Raw genomic sequence first — 25,288 nt, 5'->3', positions numbered from 1 at the left:
GGGAGGATGGGCACACCTGGCTGCCCGGGGGGCCGGGCCCGGCGCGGCCGCTGCCGGGAGCTTGGCAGGAGGATCCGAGCGGCAGCAGACGCCGCCTGTCAGCCGGAGCAGATGCCTCATTAGCCGCGGCGTGCGCAGCAGCCCAGCTGTGCCGAGGGGGCCCGGAGGCCCTGCGGCGCCAGATGAAGTTGTTGAGCTCTCCTTGCTCGCCTCTCTTCTCCTCGTATCCTTCTCCTCCCCTCCCACACCACCGTTCTTGGCTTGTGCAGGACCTTCTTGCATCCTTCCTCCCCGTTCCCGTCGCATCCCTGGGGCAGCCGTCCCGATTTACCCCCAGGCATCATCCCTTGATGCTCAGTTCGAGGAGAAAAGGGCTCAGAGCCAGATCTTGATCGATTCCTGCCAGCACCCAGCGGGTCCCCTTGGGAGGGGGAGCAGCTTTTGGGGCGCTGTGCTGGGGAGTGGGGTGGGGTTTAGCACCGAGCACGTCATCCCCGTCCTTATTTCACCGCTGGACCCTCGAGTGAGAGCCGTCACTCAGCGGCCTGAACAAAGGATAGAACAAGACAATTCAATTAACTCGATGGCGCAGGGCAGTGAGCGCTGCACTGCCCGAGCCGGGGGAGATCAACCCCCTGCCTCGGAATAATCAACCCCCTGCCTGGGGGAAATCAACCCTCTACCTGGCACCTGGCTGGCACGGGCTGCCATCCTGGGGAGGGGGGGAGGGAGGGATGGAGAGAAAAGCACCTCCTGGAGCATCCCTCACGGGAAGGGAAGGATGTGGAAGGAGGCTGGAGCCTGGTTTCTCCATAGCCATCTGTGCCGCAGGGCATCTCCTGGGATAGAGCAGAGGAGTGGAGGAGCAGTTTGAGGCTGGGGATCCTGCCCCTCCACTCTTGTGAGACACCACCTGGAATATTGCATCCAGTGCTGGGGTCCTCAGCACAGGAAGGACTTAGAGCTGCTGGAGCAAGTCCAGAGGAGGCCATGGAGAAGCTCCAAGGGCTGCAGGACCTCTTGTCTGGAGCCAGGCTGGGAGAGCTGGGGTGTTCAGCCTGGAGAAGAGAAGGCTCCAGGGAGACCTCTTATCCCCTTCCAGTGCCTAAAGGGGCCCCAGGAGAGCTGAAGAGGGCCTTTGGACAAGGGTGTGGAGGACAGGACAGGGGAAAATGGCTTCCCACTGCCCGAGGACAGGGTTAGATTAGCTTTGTTCCCCTGGCTTTGAGTGCTCTGCCTCTCTTTACAGACCCACCTCTCTTATCAGACCCCTGGAAACATGCAAATATCTTCTGATTCACATCTCCCTCCTCTGCCCATCCTTGCATTCTCCTGCATTCCCCTGAGCTTCCCTAACAATCCCCCCTCCGATGTACTTGTAATGCTATTCCCGTGTTTCCTGGGGTTTGCTTGTGTTTGACGAAAAGACCTCATCATTCCGGATTTGTCTTGCGTGAACTATCACAGGATTAGCGAACTGGAAATCTTTCAGAGTTTTCTTTCAGGAGCTCGTCCCTCGGGAGCATCGCTTTAGTAAGTGATTTTTCTGTTCTAGCCCAAGGATTGGATCCGCATCCAGTAGCCAAATTGAATTCATTCGGGCAAGGTTAAGAGCCATTTGATACAGTTTTAGATTAGGTGAAGGCAGCCATATATATTTCATATTCTGCACTAACTGCTGCACAGTTTGCAGGGATGGGCCAGCACAGTGCCTATTGACTGCTCCCCAGCGATCCCACTGTTACAAATGGATGTTGCTAAACAGGGAGATGGATCCTAAATCTTTCCCTGCTGAAAGGTAATGGAAATAAAACAGAGCGACAGGCGCAGGGAATGGCTCAGCACCTAATAAAAGGTCGGGGTGGCTGTCGGGGTGGCTGCGGGCAGCAGGGGAGAGCTGCCCCTTGGGCGAGGGGGGTCTGTCTGAATTCCTCCCGCGGGCTCGAGCTCTTTCCCCTGCAGGACTCGGTGGGGCCGTTACAGCACAGTGCTCTGCAGTCACCAGCGTGGCACCGAGCATCGCTGCTGTGTTACCACAGCAACAGGGCGGGGTTTGGATCCTTCTGCCCTGCACTCCCCTTCCAACTACAGCAACCTGGCGGGGTATGTGCACTGCTGAGGCTGAGCCGTGTCAGCCAAGGATGGAGACACGGCTTTGGAGAGTAGGACAAATGGGTTTCTCTGTTTCCTTAAGGTGAGCCCATCCCCAGCGGCAGCGATGCCTGAAATGCTCGTGTGAGTCACCATCTGCTCCCGCTGGAACGAGCTCAAGAGCGGGATCCCCCGGGGCCGGAGCCCTGCTCCTGTGCTTTTGGCCCGTGGCAGGAAAAAGGGGAAAAGAAACTGCTGTGAGGTCTCGGAGAGGCTGCTCGGGCTGTGAGACACGTCCAGAGGCACGGGGGGCTGGGGTGGCACCCGGAGGGGCCGGGGTGGCACCCGGAGGGGCAGAGGGGGTACCCGGAGGGGCCGGGTACAGCCGTGGAAAGCGGGAGGGGAAATCTCCTCTGCCAGTGTGGGAGGGCTCAGCACCCCTGTGCAAAGGTTTGTGAGCCTGGCTGATGAGAAAGGACTTTGGAAAAGAAGTATGTTATATTTAGGATAACTACAAGTCCCCTCTGAAGCATCCTAAGGCAAAGGACAGTCAAGGCCCATAAAATTCTGTACTTGTTCACAAATCTTGCCAATACTCCAGAGCATCAGGCCCATGATGTTTATTGCTTTTCCAAAAGCCCAGCTCCTGAAGTCATGACATGAAATGAGGGGCTCAGCTTTCCTTGCCTTTTGACTATTTGATCTTTACTGTAGCAGGGAAAATTTGGAAAACATAACCTTTACGTTCTGCAGAGCCAGGGAGCAAATAAAAAGGACATCGAAGTCGTTTGCTATTTATTTCTATTTCTGAAAAATCTCATAGTTTCTAGTTTTTTTCTTTTTTTTTTTTTTTTTTTTTAAAACACCCCTTTTTTCCACGCCTTTTTAAACTGCTTGGAGTAGTTTTGGGGAGTGGAGAGTGTAAATAATGACAGGGCTCGGGCCTTTATGTGCATCCTCTGAGCTGTTCCTGAAGCTGCTAGAAATGAGGAAAACAAGACCTAGGGAACAAAGAAATGCCTAAAGATGTGACAGAGAAGAGCACAGATCCTCTCGTCCTAGAGAGGTGATGGGGCAGAAGATGAGCACAGATCCTCTTCTCCCAGAGAGGTGTCTCCCAGGAGTGGAGGAAACCAATGGAAGTGAGAATGCTTGACCCCAACCCTCGTGTCACAGCGAGAGCTCTTCAAAGCAGGAGATAGCACAGAAGTGCTCTTCAGCTTCATGGCAGCAGAAGTGGCTCTGGAAATGGTGTTTGGTGTCAACTCCCACTCCAGGTTGTCCAGAGGACATTTGTCAAGGCTGTTCCAGGTGGTTTTGTCACACAGAGTCCTGGGAGTCACAGACTTGTCACTGTGTGACGTCAGCACTGAGGCAACCCCCCGGGCAGGGGGTCACAGGGGAGGACACAGGGCCCTGCCACAGGGGGAATGTGAAATTTAAACACCCCTTTATCTGTCTTTTGTCAGTAAAAGCCTTCCTCCTCCTCCTTCTTCTCCTCCTCCTCCTCCTTCACTCATGTTCATCACCCAAACTACCTGGTGAAATTTAGGGTCTCTGATGTTTCCTCTGTGACTGACATCTCCTTCCCCCTCATAATCCATGATGCCTCCTCCCACGGGGCTTTCCCATCTCATTTTCCTGGCCATAAACCTGTTTCTCCCCATTTCCTCCATTTATTTACCCTCCTGTTAGAAATGACCACAGGACTCGTGAGGTAACTGGGTGGGTTTGCTCTTGTTTGAACCAGGGATAAAGGAATCCCTCCTCAAAAAATTCCTCTACATCACTGTTTGGTTTGTTTTCTTAATAAACCAACTCAAAAGTAAGAGTTGGGGTTTTTTTGTTTGGGTTAGAAATGAGTGCAATCCAGGTAGAAATGTTTTTTTTTTAGCTTGAGGGATTTTCCAGCCTGAAAAAAAAAAAAAAAAAAGCAGAGAAGGAAGCGTGGAGGAAACAAAGCTCAAACAACACAGCACCGAGAATCCCAGTGAACAGGGAATTAAACACTGCTCCTTTGCCATTGTTTCCTCAGAGAAGCCCAGCCACTGTGAACAGTTTTGACAAATGTGTTTATATTGTTTGATGGAAATCTCCCAGTCAGTGCTAAAATACAACATTGCAGGGCAGGATGGGGAGGGGAAGCTGAGCATTTATCTGTCCAGGAAGCAAAGAGCACATGTTGGGATTCACATGGATACAGCATATCCAGGACTTGCTGGGCAGTGGCCGCGGGTCTTTACTGAGGATATTTGATGGTTGTTTATCCAGCAGTGTAAATGCAAGGAAGAGTGTTTCCCCGTTGGCATCTGCACAGAGCACAGCGATAAATTTGGGATGAAAGATTGTGCTCGTCTCTGAGACACCACCCCGAAGGGATGGCCAGGCATGGAGATGGAGAGTGATGGCTCACCAGGCACGGGTGGGAGCTGAGCTGGCAGGAGCTTTGTTTCCTCCCGGAGCCGACCCGGGCTCAGGAAAAAGGAAACCACAACATTTTTGCTCCTCTTCAGAATTCATCCTTTCTTCCAGGGTCCCAGTTTCGTACCGTTTGGAGGGGGAGGCAGGCTTTGGTGCTGACTCTGGATGTCTCCCTGGGCCAGCTTCAGAGGAGGCTGTGTCATCTCCAACCTTTCAAGGAACCCACAAGGGCTTAATTAAAACCCAAACTCGCTCACCGCTGCTCAGAGGAGACCGTCGGCTCCTCTGCTGACGGCAGCTCAAACTTGTCACCGTGCTCGTGCTGCAGATCTGTGCTGGAAGGGAGGAAACCTCAGCTGAGAGACAGGCCCGGGGCTGGCAGGGGCTGAGCCCTTCTGCTGGAATCCTGCAGCTGGCAGGAGCGGGTCGGGGTGCCAGCAGCATCCCTGCAAGGGCAGGGAGCAATCAATCAGTGGGACTTCATTAAAGGATGCATTGAAGGCAGCTGCTTGACAGAGCAAGGCTGTGGAGGTGACACAGACCTGACTCCAGTCACTGGGACTTCAGGGAGAGGAAAAATCTGCATTTCCTAATCACATCACTTTGGTCAGAAGTCGCTTGTTTTCAGCTCCACTCGGGGCATTTGCATGCTTGGAAGGAAAAATGTACTATTAACCATTGCTGAGGAGTCAGGGGGGACACAAGAAGGAGCAGAGATGGTTTGGGGGGAGTGGGAGACCCAGAGGAGTGTGGAGTCAGAGAGTGGCTTAAACAGTGTGGAAAATACAGCACATTCATGCAAAACGAGTCTGTGATTCCTGATAAAAGCAGAAAACAGGTGCTGGAAAGGGGCATGTTTGTGAAACGTGCCTATTCCCTGTGTGAGCTGATCAGACATGCCTCGTGTCTGTGTGTGCTGGGGGTGTGCTGTGGAGGTGCCACTCCCGTAGGACAAGAGACTCGTGCACAGCAGGGACACGGTGATGTGGCACGTGTTGTCCTTCTGTGCGGGCACAGGGACAGGCCTGGCACATGGATGAGCTCCTGCTGGGCAGCAGAAGCTACCCAGGGAAAGAGGTGGTGGTGGCAGCCACCATTCTGAAGACCATGGAGGGGTTGTAGAGACTGTGGTGAGGCTGTAGAGACCATGGAGAGACAGTAGAGACCGTGATGAGGTTTTAGGGACTGTGGTGATGTTGTAGAGACATGGCAAGGCTGCAGAGACCATGGAAAGGTTGCAGAGACCATGGAAAGGTTGTAGAGACCATGGTGAGGCTGCAGAGACAGTGGTGAGGCTGCAGAGACCATGATGAGGTTGTAGAGACCATGGTGGGGCTGCAGAGACCATGGAAAGGTTGTAGAGACCATGGTGGGGCTCCAGGGACCGTGGTGAGGTTGTGGAGACCCCGATGATGTTGGTCCCTCTCTTGGCTCCGTACACCCACTGGGTCTCTGCTCTGCAGAAGGGTCCATGTTCCCATGTGAGTGGCACTGTCCACACAAAGGGTCTGATTTGCAAACTCTGGAAGCCAGAGAGCCAAGTGTGAAGTGACAGCCACAGTTAGACTGTCTGGGAGGCAACAGGGGAAGAAAACCACAAAAAAAAGGGGCAAAAAACCTTTGGTGCTCAAATGCTGGAAACCAGGCTGGACCTTGCTCAGATGCTTCCTGAACAAGCATGAGAAAGGGTATTAGATGGAATATTGGGAAGGAATTCTTGGCTGTGAGGGTGGGGAGGCCCTGGCACAGGTTGCCCAGAGAAGCTGTGGCTGCCCCATCCCTGGAAGTGTCCAAGGCCAGCTTGGATGGGGCTTGGAGTAACCTGGGCTAGTGGAAGGTGTCCCTGCCCATGACAGGGGTTGGAACTGGATGATCTCTGAGGTCCCTTCCAACCCATTCTGGGATTCCACGATATCCAATACCTCATCCAGGGCAATGGGATACTGTGAGTGTACCACACACATCCCAGCCCCTGTCCCTGATCCCTCTTCAAGGAGATCCCAGCTGCTCTCTGCACTCCATCTGCAGCCTCCAAACAGCCACTGCAGGGGAGAAAACAAAACAGCAAGTTCAAGGGAGGAGGGAAAAATTATTTAAAAAAAAAAGTCAGCTCTTCTGGCATCCCATAAATCTCAATTTATTTGTCCTTTCCTTTTTACACAAGCGTGAAGGGAAGCAAAGCTGTGTGTGCAGAGCCTCCCCAGGGACCCTGTCAACATGGGGGGGGACATTTAAGGCAAGATGCTTTTCAGTCCTCAACCACCTGTGGCGAGGGGAAAGGGCTTCGTGGAGCTTAATTCAATTTTTCCCCTCAGGTGTTTCTGTGGTGGGATCATTCCAGGTGATTTTTCGCTCCAGGGGAGAGGAAGGTGTTGGAAAGGGAATGAGGGGCATTGGGCACAGTGTCATGGGGCAAGGGAGGGGATTGTCCAGCTCTGCTCTGACCTGGGGTGGCCTCACCTTGATGTGGTGATTAGAGACACAGACGATGGCAAAAGCAAAGACATTTATTAATGATTTCAGTAAGCTTTTTATACCTTTTACACAATAGGCTGCAATTGTTCATTTAGGCCGTGAGTCCTTGCTGCCAGCTACAATATTATAACATTTTTACCTATTAGCAACATTAGTTCCTTTCGTCCTTTGTTCAAGTTCCTCTTTCTGCCCTAGGGAGCTGCTTGTCCCTGCTTTTCCCATGGCTTCCTTTCCACCAGTGTAACAATGTCCATTTCTTGCTGTTTTCCCATATTAGAAATCCCTACATTTCCCCCTTCTGTCTTTACAAACAAGATTGCTTTAACTGATTTTTGAATCATACTCAGGATGCATTTCATAACACGAGATATACAAAGCAACAGCATTATGATTACAACTGGTGCCATTAAAGCTCCTTTACACAACCATCCACCCAGGCCCCAGTTCTCAAACAGATTGTCTTGCCAAGACCTTGAGTGTTGGGGGCAGTTTGGGGCACCACAACATCAAAAAGACATTGAGCCATTAGAGAGTGTCCCAAGGACTGGTGAAGGGTCTGGAGGGGAAGCCTCGTGAGGAGCAGCTGAGGGCACTTGGTCTGTTCAGCTGGAGAAGAGGAGACTGAGGTCAGAGCTCAGCAGGGTCTGCAGCTCCAATCTCTGCTCTCTGTGAGCAGGAACAGCACCCAGGGAAGGGCTGGAGCTGTGTCAGGGCAGGGTCAGGTTGGATCTCAGGGAAAGGTTCTTCCCCCAGAGGCTGGTTGGGCACTGCCCAGGCTCCCCAGGGCAGTGGGCACAGCCCCAAGGCTGCCAGAGCTCCAGGAGGGTTTGGACAATGCTCTGAGGGACAGGGTGGGGTTGCTAGGGTGTCTGGGCAGGGCCAGGGGTTGGCCTGGATGATCCTTATGTCCCTTCCCACTCAGGAGGTTCTGTGATCCTGTGATTCTGAGGTGCTCAGTCAGCGGGGGCTCATTAGTCCCAGGTGCAGCACTCAGCTAATTAGGGCCCTAATTAGGGCTCCTCCCACCCTTTCCCCTTGGCTCTGCTGGTGGAGAAGCTGCCCTGGGTGGCTGTGTGGGGTGCTGTAGTGAGGTGAGGTGGGTGCCATGGTGAGGACACACGATGGGTGCTGTGGCAGGTGACCCAGGTCTGTGTGATGGTGACAGGCACTGCCCTCCTGCCCCTCTGCCAAGTGCTGTGTGGGGACAGTGAGTGCCCTCCCTCCAGCAGCCCTCCAGGAAGGGGGTTGGGGTGGCTTTGCTCCCAAAGCCCAGTGGGCTCTGCTCTCTGCAGCCCTGAGCTGTGGTGGGGCCTCGTGTCTGCTCTCCCTCAGCTGTCACAGCACGGGAACACTTCTTCAACCAAACACCCTTTTTGTGGCTTGTTGCTGAAGCTGCAGTGGTGGGGTTTTGCAGGGGTTTGGGGGTTTAGTTTGTTGTTTGGAGGAGGCTCTGGTTTTCCTGAGCTCCCAGCAGGATTTGCCTGGGGTTATGCCATCCACAGAGTGGGATTTGTGCCTGTACCTGCAGGAAGGGGGGATTGGGGCACTCCCAGCATTGAGATCTGAGGGCTTGCTGTGATCATCCCTGTAACCTCTCAAAGGCTCTTGTTGAGTGGTGCTGGAGCTGCTTGGGTCGCGTGGAGTTTAAAAAGGGTGTTGCAGGTTCATGTGAGCACGGCTGAGAGCAGGCAGTGGGTGCTGCTTCCCATATCCATGAGGATTCCAGCACTTCAGCTGCTGTGCAGGATGTCCCATGGGCAGGGTGGGGACAGGCTTTTCCCTCTACACAGTGGGAGCTGGCACAGACTGTTTAACCCACCTTTTTGGGCTGTTTAACAGCCCTCTTTCCCACTCCTCACACAGCACTTGTATCCACATCTTCATTTTTCCTGGACTAGGACGTTCCCCGCTCACAGTAGTACAGCAGTAATTACATTCTCCATCGCTTTCCCATCAAGAAATAAATGGAAGAAAATCACATCCCAAGGTAGCAGCACTGACCTTCATTTCAGAAGGTTAGTCACAGTCAGCTGGGCTATAATCTAGCCCTAAATTTATCCAGGACCTTGCTGTTCCCTCAGGCTGATCACACTCTGGGATGTGGAGCATCTCCAGTGCCTGGGAGGCTGTCAGGGGAAGCACAAGTGCTGTAGAAGCTGTTTTCCATGGCAGAAGGTTCCTGTGAGGAGATTGGGGGTGGGTTTTGGGCACCTGACACGTGCTTTGCTCTGTCAGTGGCTCAGAGAGCAGGAAGGTGTTGGGGTCCCTCCGAGGTCAGACATTTAAAGTTCATTGAACCTCTTCTCTTCCGTGGCCTGACAGAGCTGGGACACTGCCTGTATCTCCCTGAAATGTCACCTTCCCCTACTGATGGTGGATAAACTTCTTTCCAAAGACTAAGGTGTGATGCTTGATGTGGCTTTTTTCCTCAGCTTCCTCCCCTCGGTCCCGTGTAGCTCCGAGTGATGGAACTCCTGCACTGGGGTTGGCAGGAAAGATAAACCTCAGGAAAGGTCAGCGTGTCTGTCTTGTTCTCTCCAGCCCCTTGGTTGCTGCATTGTGCCCTCACCAGTCCCTCCAGCCTGCTGCTGGATGAAGGGATGGGAATATTCTAGTTCCCAGCCCATGGAATGTGGTCACCAGTTTGTTTCGCACCCTGTCACTGGGAACACTTCAAGCCTGCTGGGGGAATATCTGTTTTAAGGCTACATCCTTCAGGATGCCACAGTACAGTGTCCCATAGTCCAGGGAAAGCCTTCCTTGCTCTGCTCTGAAGCTGTGATGGAGGTTGGTCCAACACTTCTGGATGTTCCTTAGGGACACTACCAGCCCTCCTGTTACAAAGCACCTCTGTCTGCTCTTTCCAAAGCTGTCCCTGTGTTGTGCTGCCCAAGAGGGTGGTTTTGGGAGGAGGAGTGCACAGCTGTCCTCTGTGCCCCACCTTTGGTAGGCACAGGGAATATCTCCCCTTGCCATGGAACAGAGGGGAGGGTGTTTCCTCCGTTCCCTGGAGGGCTGTTCAGGGAATATTGAGGTAAAGGACAGTGCCTTGATCCCTTGTACCTCCAGCTGCATTCCTGGGTCTCAGCTGCCCTAAACAAGGTGCAGGGTGAGAGCTGGATCCTGGTGTCTTTGTTCTCTCTCTACCCTTGCTCTACACCTCTCACTTACTGTCTTTGAAAGTGTGGGGGGGGGGAATAGATGGCAATGAGGATTGTGCTCAGCTATTTCATTTAAGTCATAATCATTTCTAATCTAAATGTGCAGGGACTGTATTACACAGCCCAATCAGTCACTTAGATTGTCCTGTGCTTTCAGTTTAGTGAGAAGTAAAAGCCATCCAGAGGCAGAAATACGGGAAATGAGCATCCCTGGGACTGTGCAACTTTTTAATGACAGGACAGCTCTGATGTCTGAGCATCAGTGGGTTATCCCAACCAATCCTGGGGAGTAGGGATGTATCCCTGAGATGGGAACAGTGGAGGGAATGACTGGTTTAAGGAGTAATGACTTGCTTCAAGTCTAGATGGAGAAACTGGGTAGGCTTCTGTCCTTGCTGCAGGCAGGGGTGACAGTACAGTCCCCATGGGATCCCCACAGCCAGACAATCATGGGATGGTTTGGGTTGGAAGGGGCCTTAGAGACCATCCTGTTCCACCCCCTGCCATGGGACACCTTCCACCAGCCCAGGTTGCTCCAAGCCCTGTCCAACCTTGGACACTTCCAGGGATGGGGAAGAGTTTCCTTGGACAGCAAGCATGTCTCAAACAAAGGTATTTTATGTGGGCAAATCACAGGGGGGGGCTGTGACCCAAAACTCTGCTCTTCTCTTCCCAAGCCAGCCCTGCAGCAGCTCCCTGGGATCCATCCCTGGGCATCCAGAGCAGAGCTGGAGAAATTTGGGCAGTAGCTTGTGCCCTTGAGTCTCTGCATGTTTGTCATTCTTTAATACAGACTGTTGTCCCTCTTCCCACCCCAGGAGGGCTGAGTCCCCTCAGTGAGGGGACTTCCATGCCCAAAGAATGAGCTGGCAGTGATGTGAGTGCCCTGATGTGCTGCAGGACTCTCCTCTGGGAAGTCCCTGAGCTGGTGAAGGGGCAGGACATTATCAGGGAAGCTGGAACCCCTCCAGCATCTCTGATCTTCTCATGTTTGTTCTCTCCGTGTTTGCCGAAAGCACCCTTATTTATCTCATCAGCTAAATGCTGCAAACCAGCTGCCTGACTCCCATCAAGGCCCTTAATGGTGATGATCATTGCTGCCTCTAATGCAGTGTCTCCCAGCCAGGGACGGTGACAGAGCACAGCTGGTGACCAACGGGGGCCTGTCTGTTTTCTGTTTTCTCCAGTATTTTATGGTCCTTCGCTATTTTTTCTGCTGGGCCTCCTTTTTTTTGTTTGTTTTCTTTTTTGCTTTTTTTGTTGTTGTGTTTTTTTGGGTTTTTTTTTTTTGCTGAGTTGCAGGAAGTTTTGAGGTGGAACGTGGCAGCTGTTTAATGGAGCAGGAGCCTGGCAAGGCAGATGAGCTCAGGGAGCAAGGAGAACTTCAGAACATTTCATACGTGTGAAAACACGGTCCCTGTATCCTCCCAGAAGCAGGAAAAGGATGTGGCTGCTCTTTCCCTGCTGAGAGTAAATAACACAGATGAGGCTGCATGAGGAGGTTTTGGTAGAGCCAGGAGGAAAGATTGAACCCAAGAGATTTGTTCATCGTGCCAGAGGTGGGTTTTTCCTTGGCTTGAAGTATGAGGATGAGCTGGAGAGGGCACAAGGTCAGGCACAGACATTGGGAAAGGCACGTGTTGGGGGTGCTGGGATAACCTGGCACAGGAAAGCTGCTCAGACCCTGCATTTCCCAGGTGTGGGTCTGAATGTTCTGCTGAATTGCTCTGATGATTGAGAACACGGATCAAGAACCTGGCTGGGACAAGTCAGGTGGCTTCATTTTCTCTGCTGGTTCCCTGGGAGGGTGGGAACAGGACCACGTCCTTGCATCCCAAGGTTTGAGGATGGATGTGCTGCAGCTGCTGCCAAGACAGGCAGAGGCACTTTGGTAGTGCTGTTGTGAAAGGGGTCAGGAGACCTTTAGGCTGCTGCCATCCTGTAGAAACCACACATGGCTGTTAAATCCATCCGTGGAGTCTCTTTCCCGCTGGGAAGTGCTGTGTGACTTCTGGAGCTGTGTTAAGAAACAATTAAGACTTTCAGTGTTGCTTTGATATTTGTTGAACAAAATGTTGACACAACACACCAGGCTACTCGGGCTTGTTTTAACTTGCAGTTTAGGCTTCAAAAAAAAAAAAGAGAGAGTATGAAATGAATTAGCAAATTATTTTGATTGCTTTGTTCATTTTTCCAGCAGGAAAGTTACCCACCTGGAAAATACTGACTGGCTGCAGGCAGGAGCAGAATTTATTACCTGAGATAAATGGATCTGGGATAAAAGTCCTCTTTATTTTTTCATTTTAGCTGCAAAGGATGATATGCTTCTGTTCTGCTCTTTGTGCCCAAGATCAAATAAAAAGGAACTTTGCATAGGTGTTCCAATGCCTTTCAAGGGAAAGTTTCTTCCCCCAGCCCAACCTTTTCCTCCTGGAAGCAGCACCTCGGACTTGAGATGAGAGCGATGTTTAAGGTCCCTTTCAGAGCGATGCCAACACGACTCTGAGTCCCAGCACTGGCACCCGCCCTGTGTTCCATCCCATGTGCACAGTCTATGATCTCTCTACCTTGGCCTTGTTTTATTCCCTTTTTTCTTTCTTCCCCCATTTCCTTCACAAAGATGGCTTTGTGGAAGAAGCCTCGTCTCGTTTTCCCGCGGGTCCGGAGCGGCGGCTGGCGGAGCGGGGTGTCAGCTGCACTCAATGAACACGCTCAGATCCCTGTAAATCCCTATTTACACATAATAAACACGAGGCTATAAAACATAGAGGAAATACTGCATTATTGATTGCAGCAGTGGCACGTAGTGCCCTCTGAAAGGTGGGTGGTGCGTGCCCATCCCGAGCGCTCCGGAGGCGGATCCTCCCCTCCTTGGAAGGGCAGGGCAGGTCAGCTGCTTGCTGCCTCCCTCCAGGAGGGGAGAGCACGGGCAGGATGAAGGGGGAAAGGTGGATTAGAGCTGTTTGCAGATGGAATAGCAAATGGGGATATATAAATATAAGGAAGAAGGTTTTACAGTGAGGGGGGAGAGGCCCTGGCACAGGTTGCCCAGAGCTGTGGCTGCCCCATCCATGGAAGTGTCCAAGGGCAGGTTGGTCGTGGCCTTAATTGGTCCTGGGCTAGTGGAAGGGGTCTCTGCCCACGGCAGGGGTTGGGAATGAGATGACCTTTAAGATACATTCATGTCCAAATCATACAATGATATTTCTCTGACCTGGAGCCCTGTTGGGCTTGTTGGGATTTTTAAGCAAGAAGGTGTTTGAGAGAAATATTCCTACAAATGGAGCCAGAGCCTTCAAATCTCCTTGGCTTTCCCTCTCGGAGCAGGTGATCTCTCCCTTTGTGTTTAGGCTGCACCAGAAGTGGGTTTTGTGCAGGATCCCCTGGTCATGGCTGTGTGTGAGCAAAACTAAAGCTTGGTACAACATTTTGAGGGGTGCAGAGGCAGCTCTTTTTTGTGACTGGAAAGGATGGTTTACAAGCCCTGACACCACTCTTCTGGCTTAGAGTAGGACACACTCCAAAACAAAAGGTGTGGTGGGTTTTCTCTGCGTGTATGATTTTTTGTTAGGTTTTTTTGCTTGTTTCTTAAAAACTGGTGACGTGCTGCCCATCTGAGGTGCCCTGTCAGCATCACTGCCCTGGCACTCGTGTTGCAGTGATGAAGAACAATGTTTTGATGGTTGCTGAATTTGTAGCTGATGATTTCTTCTTTCCCAACAACAGGCTCCATCCCTCATCTCCCATGTGATTCATGACATTCATTCCCCTGTTTTATCTCTGGCTGAGGTTGCAGGCAAGTGAGGTCTGTCAGGCTTGACAGGTAGTTGGAATAGGTTTTGTTGGGTTTAAATGAGTTGAGAGTTCAAACCCAGGCAGGTAATGGAGCAGTTCTGCTCCCCTTGTGCACTTTTAGGGGATTGGAGACCCTGCTGCTCCTCACAGTGCTGGTTTGGAGGCAGCTGCACAGGTCAGAGGAATTCTGAGCCGTGTTAGCAGGTACTGCAGGACAAGGGGGAATGGCCTAAAGCTGAAGGAGGGCAGGGTTAGATGGGATATTGGGAAGGAATTCTTGGCTGGGAGGGTGGTGGGGCCCTGGCACAGGTTGCCCAGAGAAGCTGTGGCTGCCCCATCCCTGGAAGTGCCCAAGGTCAGGTTGGATGGGGCTTGGAGCAACCTGGGCTAGTGGAAGGTGCCCCTGCCCATGGCAGGGGGGTGAGATTAGATGATCTCTGAGGTCCCTTCCGACCCAAACCATTTCATGATTCTGACAGAAAGAGCATCTTCATGAAACGTGGGTAACTTGAGCTGGCACATGGGAAGGCTCCGTGCCCAACGAGCCACCCTGACCTCGGAGCTGAGCTGTTTGCTCGCTCGTGTGAACTCTGCAGTGAAAACGGATTAAAGTTCCCTTTTCCTGCAGTTCTTTTCCTCCAGGTATTTAATCTTAGTTTACAGACGAAATGTGCAGTGGAGAAAAAGATGCTAATCACACAGTTGCTGCACTCTGCTCCAACCACTGAAAAATTTATTACCATCTGTCCTGGATTGGACAGGGCTGTGAGCAGCACCACAGCAACAGCTTTGAGCAGCAGAATGGACTCAACACTGCAACAGGGAATGGCACCAAGCCCAGGGGACCACGCAGAGACCTCCTGGGGTTGGTACAGGAGAGCTGCACTTGGCAGTCTTGGCTCAGGTCAGAGGCAGGAAAAGTCTGTGTTGGGCTCGAAGCTCCAGCACTGACGGGTGTTACCAGCTGCTTTCTGGTGGGAGGAGGTTTTTTGCCAATGCTCTCAGGCACATGGTGGGATTTTCGGGGTGTCCTGTGCAGAGCCAGGAGTTGGACTCGCTCATCCTTGTGGGCCCCTTCCAATTCAGGATATTCTGGGATTTAACTAGTCAGCTCTTCCCACTGTTTTCAGCCAGGTGTTGGGACGGCTGTCATTATTCCAGTCTCCTGAATACATCATTATGCACATCCCTAATAGGTCCCTTCCCTAGCTGTAATGGGGCACGTGGCCTTATATGATCAAGCTCTGCCAGGCTTTTATGAACCCCGAGCAGAAGGTGAGGTCAGAAATCAGAGCAGAAATGGGATTTCTCCAGCTCCCAAAGTAAGGTGTTTTTGGCCACGCAGCTTTCTGAGCATCTTGTAATATCAAACTGTCTTGGAAACCAAGTGGTTTGATTTTTGGCCTGTCTCTGCCCTCAGTGGATTAGTGGACTTACAGTTCAGAAGGACTCAAGCTACAGCTCCTGTGATGCATCTTAAATACACAATTTTCACTTGGCATTTTCCAGTAGTGATGTTTCTCCCCAGCTGCTCTTCCTGCAACTGTATTTCCCCTCCAGCACCAGCAAGACCAGCTGAACCTTGGAGCACACAGCCACTCCATAAATTCCTCTCTTTGGCTGTGTTTGCATGTGAATCTCCATTTTTTTAAAAACAACTTGGACTATTTTCATAAAACCTCACACCTTGAAGAACCCAGAACTGCTGAGCAAGGAAATGATGGTTGGCGGCGCGAGGAGTGCTCGTGTCTCTCCTGCAGCAATTAGCAAACCTTAACGCAGCCTTGGCTCTCTTTCCAATTAAACTCTGGCAAGCTGGAACACGCAATGCGATAATGAAACGGGGGGTTTTGGAGCTCCTCTGCTTGCTGTTTGGAGGATTTGGGAGCTTTAGGCTGTCTGGCTGAAACTGAGCCATTGAAAGTAATGGGCTGGACAATCTCACCCCATTACTTTTAATGGGATCGAGGGAGTGCGTGTGGGAGCAGTGCTGAGGGAACCAGGGGAGCTGTTTTCACAGATCATCCAAGTTATGGCCAGTGCTGGGAAAGTGCCCCCCTGGCAGTGGGAGCTGAGCTGGGCAGTAAGCTGGCAGCAGCTCTGAGCAGTGCAGGAAAGGTGCAGAAAGGCACCAATCCCACCAGGTCTTGGCATCAGCCCCAAGCAGGGCTTATTTTGGTCAAAGCACATCCCAAAGGGGGCAATTGCAGGATGTGGGAGATCCCTGCTGCTTGTGTGTGTTTTGGGCTGTGTGAGGGCAGAGGCAGGGCTCCAAGTCCTTCCCTCCTACCCATCTTCCCTGGTTTACCTTCCTGCCTCTCACCTGTGCTGGTTGCACCTGTAGAGGTGGCAGAGGGATTGAACATGGTGTGAACCACAGCGTTTGTAGCTGGGCCTGGGGGCATCACTAGCAAAGTGTTTGCAGAGTGAAGATCCAGCCAGCAGGACCAGTTACACAAACTGTGGGTTTTCAAGTCAATCGAGAAGCTGAAAATGCTCTGAAAAGGGCAAGGGTTGGCCATGAGACAGGAATTCACAGGAGCAGTGATTGAGGCTGAATGCTGCAGCCTGGAGCTGATGTCGTGGGTGCTCTGTGTGCCCGCTGGACCAGGCAAGGTGAGCAGTGCTGGTGGAGCAGAGACAGCCCAGCCTGCAGCCACTGCTGGGATGGGATACCTGCATGGCCTCACTGCCTGGCTGATGGACTCGTTTGTCACGATGGACCAAATCTTCTCCCACTGAGACAGAGGGTGTTCTGGCCAGGGCAGCAATCAGCCTCCCACAGCCTGAAATTTGCCCACTTGCTTCCCTTTCTCCTGCTGCTGAGCACGGCCAGAGCCCTCCCTGCCAGTGCATTTAAAGCCTCAATGCCTCAATCAAAGCAGCTTCCTGCAGGAAGGGATGGCAATGTGGGGATTGGTTAATCCCTTAAATCTTGTGGCTTTCTCTCCCTCCATGCAAATTGGTGCTCTGTTCTTTGGGGAGGGTTGGGTTCTGTTCTGCTGCTGCCCCTTCCATCTGAGCACCACAGGCTCTTCCAGAAAGTTCTATCAGAAGGGGCGGAGCAGGGACTGCAGCAAATGCACCTCCACCTGGGATTAACCTGGAATTGCTGCTCCCTTGGCCAGGTTACTCATCTGGGATGGTTTGGTGACACCCCCCGAGGTTCCCAAGCTGTTCAGGTGTCTCAGCTCCCATTTAGGTTGCTGGGAGGTAACTCAAATTCAGATATCTAGGGAGGAAATGGAGACTAACCTGTGCTGTGGGTCTGACCTAAGATGACACGCTCACATCACTGGTTTTCTTCATCCTGGAGAGGAGGTGGCACAGCCTGGACTGGTCACAGCAGGTCTCCTGCCCCTTCTCACCTCGCGGGCGGGAAGGCAGCTCAAAGCGTTTTCCAAAATTGCCGAGAGTCGCCAAGGAGATGAAAAATAAAATAGAAGCTGGAGATCAGAAATGTTTTTCCCAAGGCTCAGATGCAGAAGAATAACAGCCATGCTGTGAGGTAACCATCAAACGGGATTTAATTATCCCATACACAGGAGTGATGGCGCCTGCGAGGCTGGAGTGCAATTTCCCGGGAATAGCAGGACTGCAGGAGTCCCTGCTCTGCCCTGGGCGTGTGCTGGTGCTGCAGTGCTCTCCTGGCCTTTGGAGGGGCCTGGAGGAGCCAGGCAGTTGTCAGGGGTGTCCAGCACGGGAAGTTTTGGAGCAGCTGGACAAGGGGCTTTGTTGGATTGGAGGCAGGAGGAGCTGATGGGTCTGGGGCAGATGGGCTTGAAAGCAGCAACCACAATTCCAGGGTGAGGCAGAGGAAAGCTGCATTCCTTGGGTGTCTCCAAGGGCAGAAGTGGTTTGTGCTTCCCTTGTACAATCCTGTGTCTTCCCAGCCTTGTAAAATGGATGGTTGAGCCAGAAACACTTCCGAGGTGGGAGGTGTGAGGAGCCGTTGTGGATCAGGAGCTGGAGATGTGACCTTTATGGTGCTGCGCTTTTATTTTTTATTATTTTTCTCTCCAACCTGCCCACAGTCTGTCAGAGCAGCGTGGGGACTTCCAGGGCTTACTGCAAAGTGTTTCCATTGCCACCTTCTCCTCCCAGTGTTATGGGATGATCCGGGTGGGGTGTGAGGCAGGCACAGCTCCTGCTTTGTGTGGATCTCCAGACCTGCTGGAAATGTAGCTCTCTGTGTGCCAGGGGAGCACAAAAAGTGTTGTTTATTCCATCAGGAGATGTTCCCAGCAGGCTGCAGGATAATGTCGTGCTGTGTGTGGGGCTGATGGTGCTTGGATTGGGATGGGACATGCAAGGGTCCTTCAGCAGGAGTGAGGAACAGTGGAGGGGCTTTCAATGAAAGGAGAAACCCAAGTGAAATCAGGTCTTTAGGGAAAACACTTAAGGAATCAAAATATGTGGATTTTGTGTCTTTCTCCCTGTCAGTTTTGTCCTGAGCTTTTTCATTCGGGTTTTAGACCATCTCAGAGAAGTAACAATCCTGGCTGTTGAAAGCCCTCTTGGTTTGTAGCAGCACAGCCTGGTGCCAGTGCACTCACTGGAGCTGGAGTAGGAAAGCTCAACACAGCTCAGACCATCCCAATCCATCTTCCAAACCCCCTTTCCCTGCACCCCCTGCTGTTTCACACACACTCCACGTGCTCTGGTCTCTGGGGCTTTTCCAGTCTCTAGGGTGTGTCCTCACAAAGGCATTCTGATTCCCTGGAGAGCTTGTTCCAGGAGAGGAGGTGCTGCAGAAAGGTGGGATGGATTTCATACCTGTCCTCCACCCTTTCCTCTCCAGTAGAGTGGTGTCAATTCTCTGCTGCCTGGAGTTGAACACGCAGCTCCTGGGTTTGGTGGGGTAGAAGAAGGTGGGTGGAGGAACTGTGGATCAGTGCCAGCACAGCCCTTGGCAGGCAGGTCCCCCAGTGACTGCACGTCGGGTCTGAGCTGCCAAGCAGAGCGTGGGGGTAGGTGACAGACAGCCCTGGGCCATCCCAGCCCTGGGCTGGAGCAGAGGGAAGCCTGGGGGAGGCAGAGCAGTCAGACAGGGAGAGGGACAAGGCTTATGTTGCCTGTTCACCTCCCCTGCCCTCACTGTTAATGCCCCAGTGGACACGAGGAGCTCCATGGAATCCATGGAGCTGTGTCAGCTGGAGCAGAGCAGCCACTGGAGTGAGACCAGGACAGATGTGCCCATCACCTGCTTGTCCTGCCCTGTCCTTGTCCCCTGCCACCTCCTCAGGGTCTGCCAATGTGGTCTTGTCAGCTCAGGTCTCCTGGTGGGACGGTGTGGATGGTGACGTGTTCTGGGGAAGTGCCAAGGAGAGGCTGGAGGGTGCACGGGGAGGTGCTTTGCCGTTGCTTAACTTTCCCTAGAAGGCTTGTTCCTGACCTTCCTGCAGTGACAGATGCATTTGAGGCCCAAATGGAGCAGCAGGTAGAATGGAAACACAGATTAATTCCCCGGGAAGCCCTGGCAGGGCAGGGCAGAGCCACCAGCCCGTTAGTTGGCCACAGCCCCACTGAGCAGGGCAGGGGTCTCACAGGGAGGCTCCGAGGGCCACGGCTGCAGCAAACCCAGGAGCTGCAGGAGCTCTGAGCTGAGCAAGGTGAAAGTGGCCACGGGATGGCAGGTCCTGAAAAATACTCTAAAAATCATGAATCTGGGGGCAAATGCCTGAGCTGCACCTGCCGTGAGATTGTCCAAGGAAACGCTGACCCTGCCAGGGCAGAGCCTTTGGAAGTGGGGGGTGGAAGGAGCAAGTGCAACCCAAAGTCACAGGGGACTGTTTCTTGGGAATCCTACCCAAGGGTTTGGGATCTTGGGCAGCGCCACTGGCCTTTCCTGATGCCTGGATGCACTTTTGTGCAGAGGATGTGGAAGCCTCTGGCTGTGTTGGGTGTCTGACCCAGCTCTCATCAGTGCAAACTGGAGTGGGTTTGATAGTTTCATAGTTGATAGTAGTGAAGAAAACAGTTTCTACATAACCTTTTATTTGTTTTTCTTTCAAATAAAACCCTGAATGGAAGTTAAGACTTTTACAGCAGAAAATACAAGGAAAAATACCTTTTTTCTGGACATGAGTGCAGTTAAGCTCTGGAACTTGCTGCCCCAAGACCTTAGCAGAGCATTCTGGTTTATTTGACCAGTGTAAATGTATTTCTGTGCATACAAAGGTGTGAAAGCCACTTATGTGAGAAGCTCCAAGGAGTGACAGCCACCTTACCCTGGGGTGAACTGTTTTTCCCACTGCAGCTCCATCAGATTTCTTTACTTCAAGAGAAGGAAAAAAATAATCCAAAGAACGAGTGAATTTGAGCTTTGTGAGGGTTTTTCTTCCCTTGTCAGATGCTCCCCAAACTGGACATGTTTGTGAGAGGCTCAGAAAAAGTGCACCAGCCATGGAGGGCTGGGGAGGAGAGTGGGGAATACAGACAGGTTCAGCACTGAACTTTGGGGACCAAAGGCTCTGTGTTGCCACCAGAGACAAAAAACCTCTTCAAAACACTCCAGTGCTGAGTTACAACTTGGAGGTGCCTCTTTTCCCTTCATTAGCCAGGGAACACAGGGATGTCATTCTCCTTGCTCAGCAGCATGAATCCCTCTTCTTTCTTTCCCTTTCTGCCAGTCATGTGTCCTGCTAAGAAGTAACTTTTAATTGTCTGGTACCAGGGCAGAGCTTGTTCCTGAGGAGAGCTGCCTCCTGCCTGTTTCTCTGCTCTTGCCCTTGAAGCTTCTGGAGCTGGTGCCTTTCAAGGCATTTTGGATTCCAGTGTACTGTGATATTCCAAGGCCTGTCCAAAGTTGTTTGTCCCAGAGAACCTCCCCCTGTGTTGTGGATGGCTCTGTTTTTTCACTGAGTTGAAAGAGGCTCTCTGAAAATAAGCACACCCAAGTGCTCCTGTCTTTTTCCATGATGGTTTTCAACCTGAAAGAATGTTTGATAGAAGTTTTAGGGACCCTTCAGCACCAGCAATTCCCCTTAGGGAAAGCAGTAGTAGCACTGGCTGTGGGTTTTGACCCAAAAGAACGTTTGGCAAAAGTTTCAAGGACCCTCCAGGCCTTCTGCACCAGAAAGTCCCCTTGGGGATGACATCACCAGGGCTGGTTTGTTCTGGTGGTGCTGCTGCTCCCAAGCTGCGGGGATGTGACTCTCCAGGGGCGTTTAAGGCAAATTTAGGTCTTTACAGAGGTTCTACACAGGGTTTCAATTTTGGGGAGTTTTCCTTCACCGTGCAAAGTTGAGCTGATCTCTCCAAGGTGGTCTTCACACTGTGCAGCCCCAAGACAAGAGACTTGGGAGCGACAGAGTCTTCAACCTGAACTGGCTCCTGAATGGGGGACCATTTTCCACAAGCCTTGCTGTGTGTCCTTCTCTCTTTCCAGGTCTTTGGGCCTGGAACAGCCAGTTGTGTTTTCCATCTCGGAGCAATGAGCTGGCAAACACCTCTGCTCCATCTGTTTTCCTTCATTGATGGATTCTTTAAAGGCAGATTGTGGTCCCACGGGGACACACTCAACTAATCCTCTGCTTTTAAGATTTTATTTGTGCAATAAATGGATGACAAGGTGGTTTGCGAGTACATAATACAATAAATGGGTTTATAAATGCAACTTTTCTGCAGAGCACTGTAGAATAAAATACAATATCACTACGGCATTTAACACTGATCTCTGGTTCATTCATATTTCAAACAGTAATGTGCCCATTTTCTCATGTGGGAAGCCTCTTAGGTTTTTTAGTACATTTTTATAAATTAACCAGGCACAGATTTAATAATAATGTGCATTTGTATGGCTTTTTCCATCTCTGAGGATCTTGGATTGCTCTCAGCCTTAACGGTGTAATACAGAAATTACATGCCCAAGGATCTGTTTGCTCTCTGCCAAAATGCAGCAGGAGTTTGGATTGCTCAGGAATGTTAGGGATGCAAATGACATGGAGGGAAGGAGCTTTAACCCAGCACTCAGGGCAGGACAGCTTGGAGGGGAAGGTGCTTCGTGGGTGCCCAGAGCAAAGTCCTCTGAAGAAGAGGCCATGGAGATCTTTAGGAAACCTCCAGGAGAAAAGCAAGGTGGTTACTGAGAAACTAGGAGGCTGGGAAATGAAGAAAATGCTCCTTCACACATTTCCTGTAACTTTTGGGGTGCAGCATCCCCGGACACGGAGAAGCCAAGAGCAGGGAAGGCCTTGAGAGAGCAGGCTTTTCTGTCCAGATGTGCCTTTTTAAAAAGATCTCCAACAGCAGGCAGCTGGATCCATCAGAACAGCAATTGAATCCATCAGGACAGCAACTGGATCCATCAGGACAGCAACTGGATCCATCAGGACAGCAATGGATCCATCAGGACAGCAACTGGATCCATCAGGACAGGAAAACTCTGAGCAGAAGGACGAGGTTTCTCAATCAAAGTGTGTAAAGTGACCAAAATCTCTTTGATTTGTGACGTAGGATTTTCTCCTCTCACTCTTCCTGGCCAACTTAGGAAGGTGTTGAGCTTCTTTCCTCGGAGGCTTTAGTGCTCTTTGAAGAGTTCCCAGCCAAGTTCTTTGCTTCTGGGATCCCCAGGTGAGACGAGGCTTTTCCAACCCTCAGCCTTTCCCAGTTCCCATGTTTTGGTGTCTCTGACACTGGATATCTGCCATGGAGGTTGTTCTTTCACCATCCTGGAAAGAAAAAGTGTAAAGTTAAACTCATGCAGCTGGACAAAAGTATTTACAGGTAGCAAATTGCTGTCACTGTAAAAGGAAAACATGAGAAAATGGAAACGTGATATTTATGTTAATACAAAGTTTTAAAAATTTAATTTAAGAGACCAGCTGTTTCTGCTTCTCTTGTAAGAGCTTAATTGGTATATAATAGCATAGTTAATTAAATACAAATCAATAGTTTAAACCAGCTAATTGATATTTAATATGTATGGGAAAATATAACTTAGTTGTAATATCATTAACTCAATATTAAATAAGCAATGGAATTGCAATTATGCCTTTACAACGATTGTAAAGTTTATCGTTCTTTAATAAACTTGCAATTAGACAGGGTGAGCTGAAAAATTATTAAACAGGTATTATTGGGCTATTAAACATTTATTATCATTCCTGGTGGGATACAGCTACACAATAGTAGACATTATGACTATGTTAATAAACCCTTATTACTGCTCTGCAGCTTTAGCCTTTAGTGCCCCGGTGATCAGAGACCTCCTTCCCTTCCTGACAGAGCAATTGCCCTGGAATTGAGTGAGGAAATCCCAAACACTGGGAGAAACCAGGAAAAAGGAGGAGAATTCCATAGTTTGGGCCAGTGCTGAGAGATGCTTCTTCCAAAACAAACATTCACCCCAATTTCCCAGCCTGAAGATTTGCTTCCCGAAGACCCTGAGCTCTTGTTTCTTTAAATTGGCTTTTGCTTCGTTGTCACTGGCAACGTGTGGTTTTAACTTGGTTCTGATTTGTCTGATGAGTGGTTCTTGTGCTAGTTTGAAATTTTATTCATGAAGGTTCCTCTGAGTGAGTCAAAAACAGGGCCCTGCCGTGTGTTTTCCAACCAGGATGCTTGAGCTCCCACTTCTTCACAGTGCCTGGGATGTGGGAAAAACTTCAGGTGAAAGTAGTTTTGCCCCACTGAGAAAATTCAATTGCTATTGCAAGGCAATGGATGGGATTGTTTTGGGAGAGTGGGGGATACGTATGGGTTAAAATATTGTGTTTTCAGTAAAATATTGTGTTTTCAGTGGTGTCTCAGCAGCCCCTCTAAAGACGAGACATTTAAAATGCTGGGTACCTGCTTAAATATTTCAGCTTTAGGTAGCCACTAAAAGCCATGAAATGGTGAGACATCCTCAGGCAGCAGAGTAATCTTGAAGTATTTTACCTTTTAAAGGCGCTCTCAAGTATTTAAAGGTGCCTTTAGCTATAAAGATTTTTGCATGTTCTCACAAATTTATGGTATGAATTATTATAATGCAGTGCTTTTGTACAGCTCCTTTCATCATGGGATATCAAAGTGGTTTATAAGTGTTAATTATAGCACCCCTCGGGGAGGCAAGTGGGAAATAGGCACCCACACCAGTGTGTGTTGATCCAGACTCCAGATGGGTAATAACCCACATTTCAGCTGCATCCAGCCCGTGGGGCTCAGCCCTGAGCCTCCCTCCCTGCTCTGAGGGCTCAGCTGGGACTGGGACTCTTGGGTAGCTCAGTCACTGCCTTGGCCAGAGCCCCACGACCTCCTTTCGGGAGCATTTTGCTCCCTGCAATGGGAAGGTGAGAGCTGGACACGGGAGTGGTGGGACAGTCACCCCCCCCAGGGACACTGGAGCTGCTGCTGCCTCCATGGATGCTGTGCTCGGGATGCTCGGGGGCCCCCAGTGTTAGGAGGATGTGGAGCTGCTGGAGCAGGTCCAGAGGAGGCCATAGAGATGCTCCAAGGGCTGGAGCCCCTCTGCTCTGAAGCCAGGCTGGGAGAGGTGGGGGCGTTCACTTGGAGAGGAGAAGACTCTGGGGAGACCTGAGAGCCCCTTCCAGGGCCTAAAGGGGGTCCAGGAGAGCTGGAGAGGGACTGGGGACAAGGGATGAAGGGACAGGAAAAGGGGGAATGGCTTCCCACTGCCAGAGGCTGTCCCATCCCTGGAAGTGTCCAAGGCCAGGTTGGATGGGGCTTGGAGCAACCTGGTCTGGCAGAAGGTGTCCCTGCCCATGGCAGGGGGTTGGAACAAGATGAGCTTTAAGGTCCCTTCCAACCCAAACCGTTCCATGATTCTGTGCTCCTGATGGTGTTTGTGGCCCTGGGCCATGGAGGGCGTGGCAGCCCCTGCAGTGCCAGCTCTGTGTCAGGCACAGCACCCACAGCCAGGCCCACGAGTGCAGGGCTCAGTCAGTCAGAGGAATTCTGGCTTGCTCGACTCCTCTGTGGGCTGTGCTGCCCCGTGTGGCACTAATCTAATCGTGTTGTTTTAATTACACTTTGATACCTTGGTGCTGGTTGAAGGCTCAATAGTGATCGATGGGGTTTTGTTTTCCTATCAATGAGGACATAAAGGCTCTCACCTGCTTTGCTGGCTCGGCACAACAGCCCCGGGGGCTCTGGGCAGGTCACAGCTCCTGCCACATGCACAGGGATTGTCTGTGCCCACAGCAACCCTGCAACCCTGTATGGAAACCCCACCCCACAGCCAGCAAGGTCTGATGGATTCCAGTTATCAGACAGGATGAGGGAGGTGACCTGTGCTGGGTGTCCTTCAGCTAAACCAGGGCTGAGGGAGGTGACCTGTGCTGGGTGTCCTGCTAAACCAGGGCTGAGGGAGGTGACCTGTGCTGGGTGTCCTGCTAAACCAG

The 25,288-nt window shown here is 51.3% G+C and overlaps 1 protein-coding gene across 4 annotated transcripts in view; it reads left to right on the top strand.

Moving 5' to 3' along the window:
• KIRREL3 (kirre like nephrin family adhesion molecule 3) overlaps positions 1–25,288 on the top strand; it is a 357,949-nt gene that overhangs the window by 205,812 nt on the left and 126,849 nt on the right. Inside the window, exon 1 of one of the 4 annotated variants that reach the window (XM_027655694.1) lies at positions 1,515–1,533. The exons of the other annotated variants lie outside the window; for them this stretch is intronic. The gene's annotated coding sequence lies outside the window, so the exon portion shown is untranslated. Of the gene's footprint in view, positions 1–1,514; positions 1,534–25,288 lie in introns of those variants that run through there. 4 annotated transcript variants of the gene reach the window in all.

The sequence above is a fragment of the Corapipo altera genome, unplaced genomic scaffold (genome assembly GCF_003945725.1).
Source record: "Corapipo altera isolate COAL_440 unplaced genomic scaffold, ASM394572v1 71, whole genome shotgun sequence".
NCBI lineage: Eukaryota > Metazoa > Chordata > Aves > Passeriformes > Pipridae > Corapipo > Corapipo altera.
This window is presented reverse-complemented; position numbering and strand designations above follow the sequence as displayed.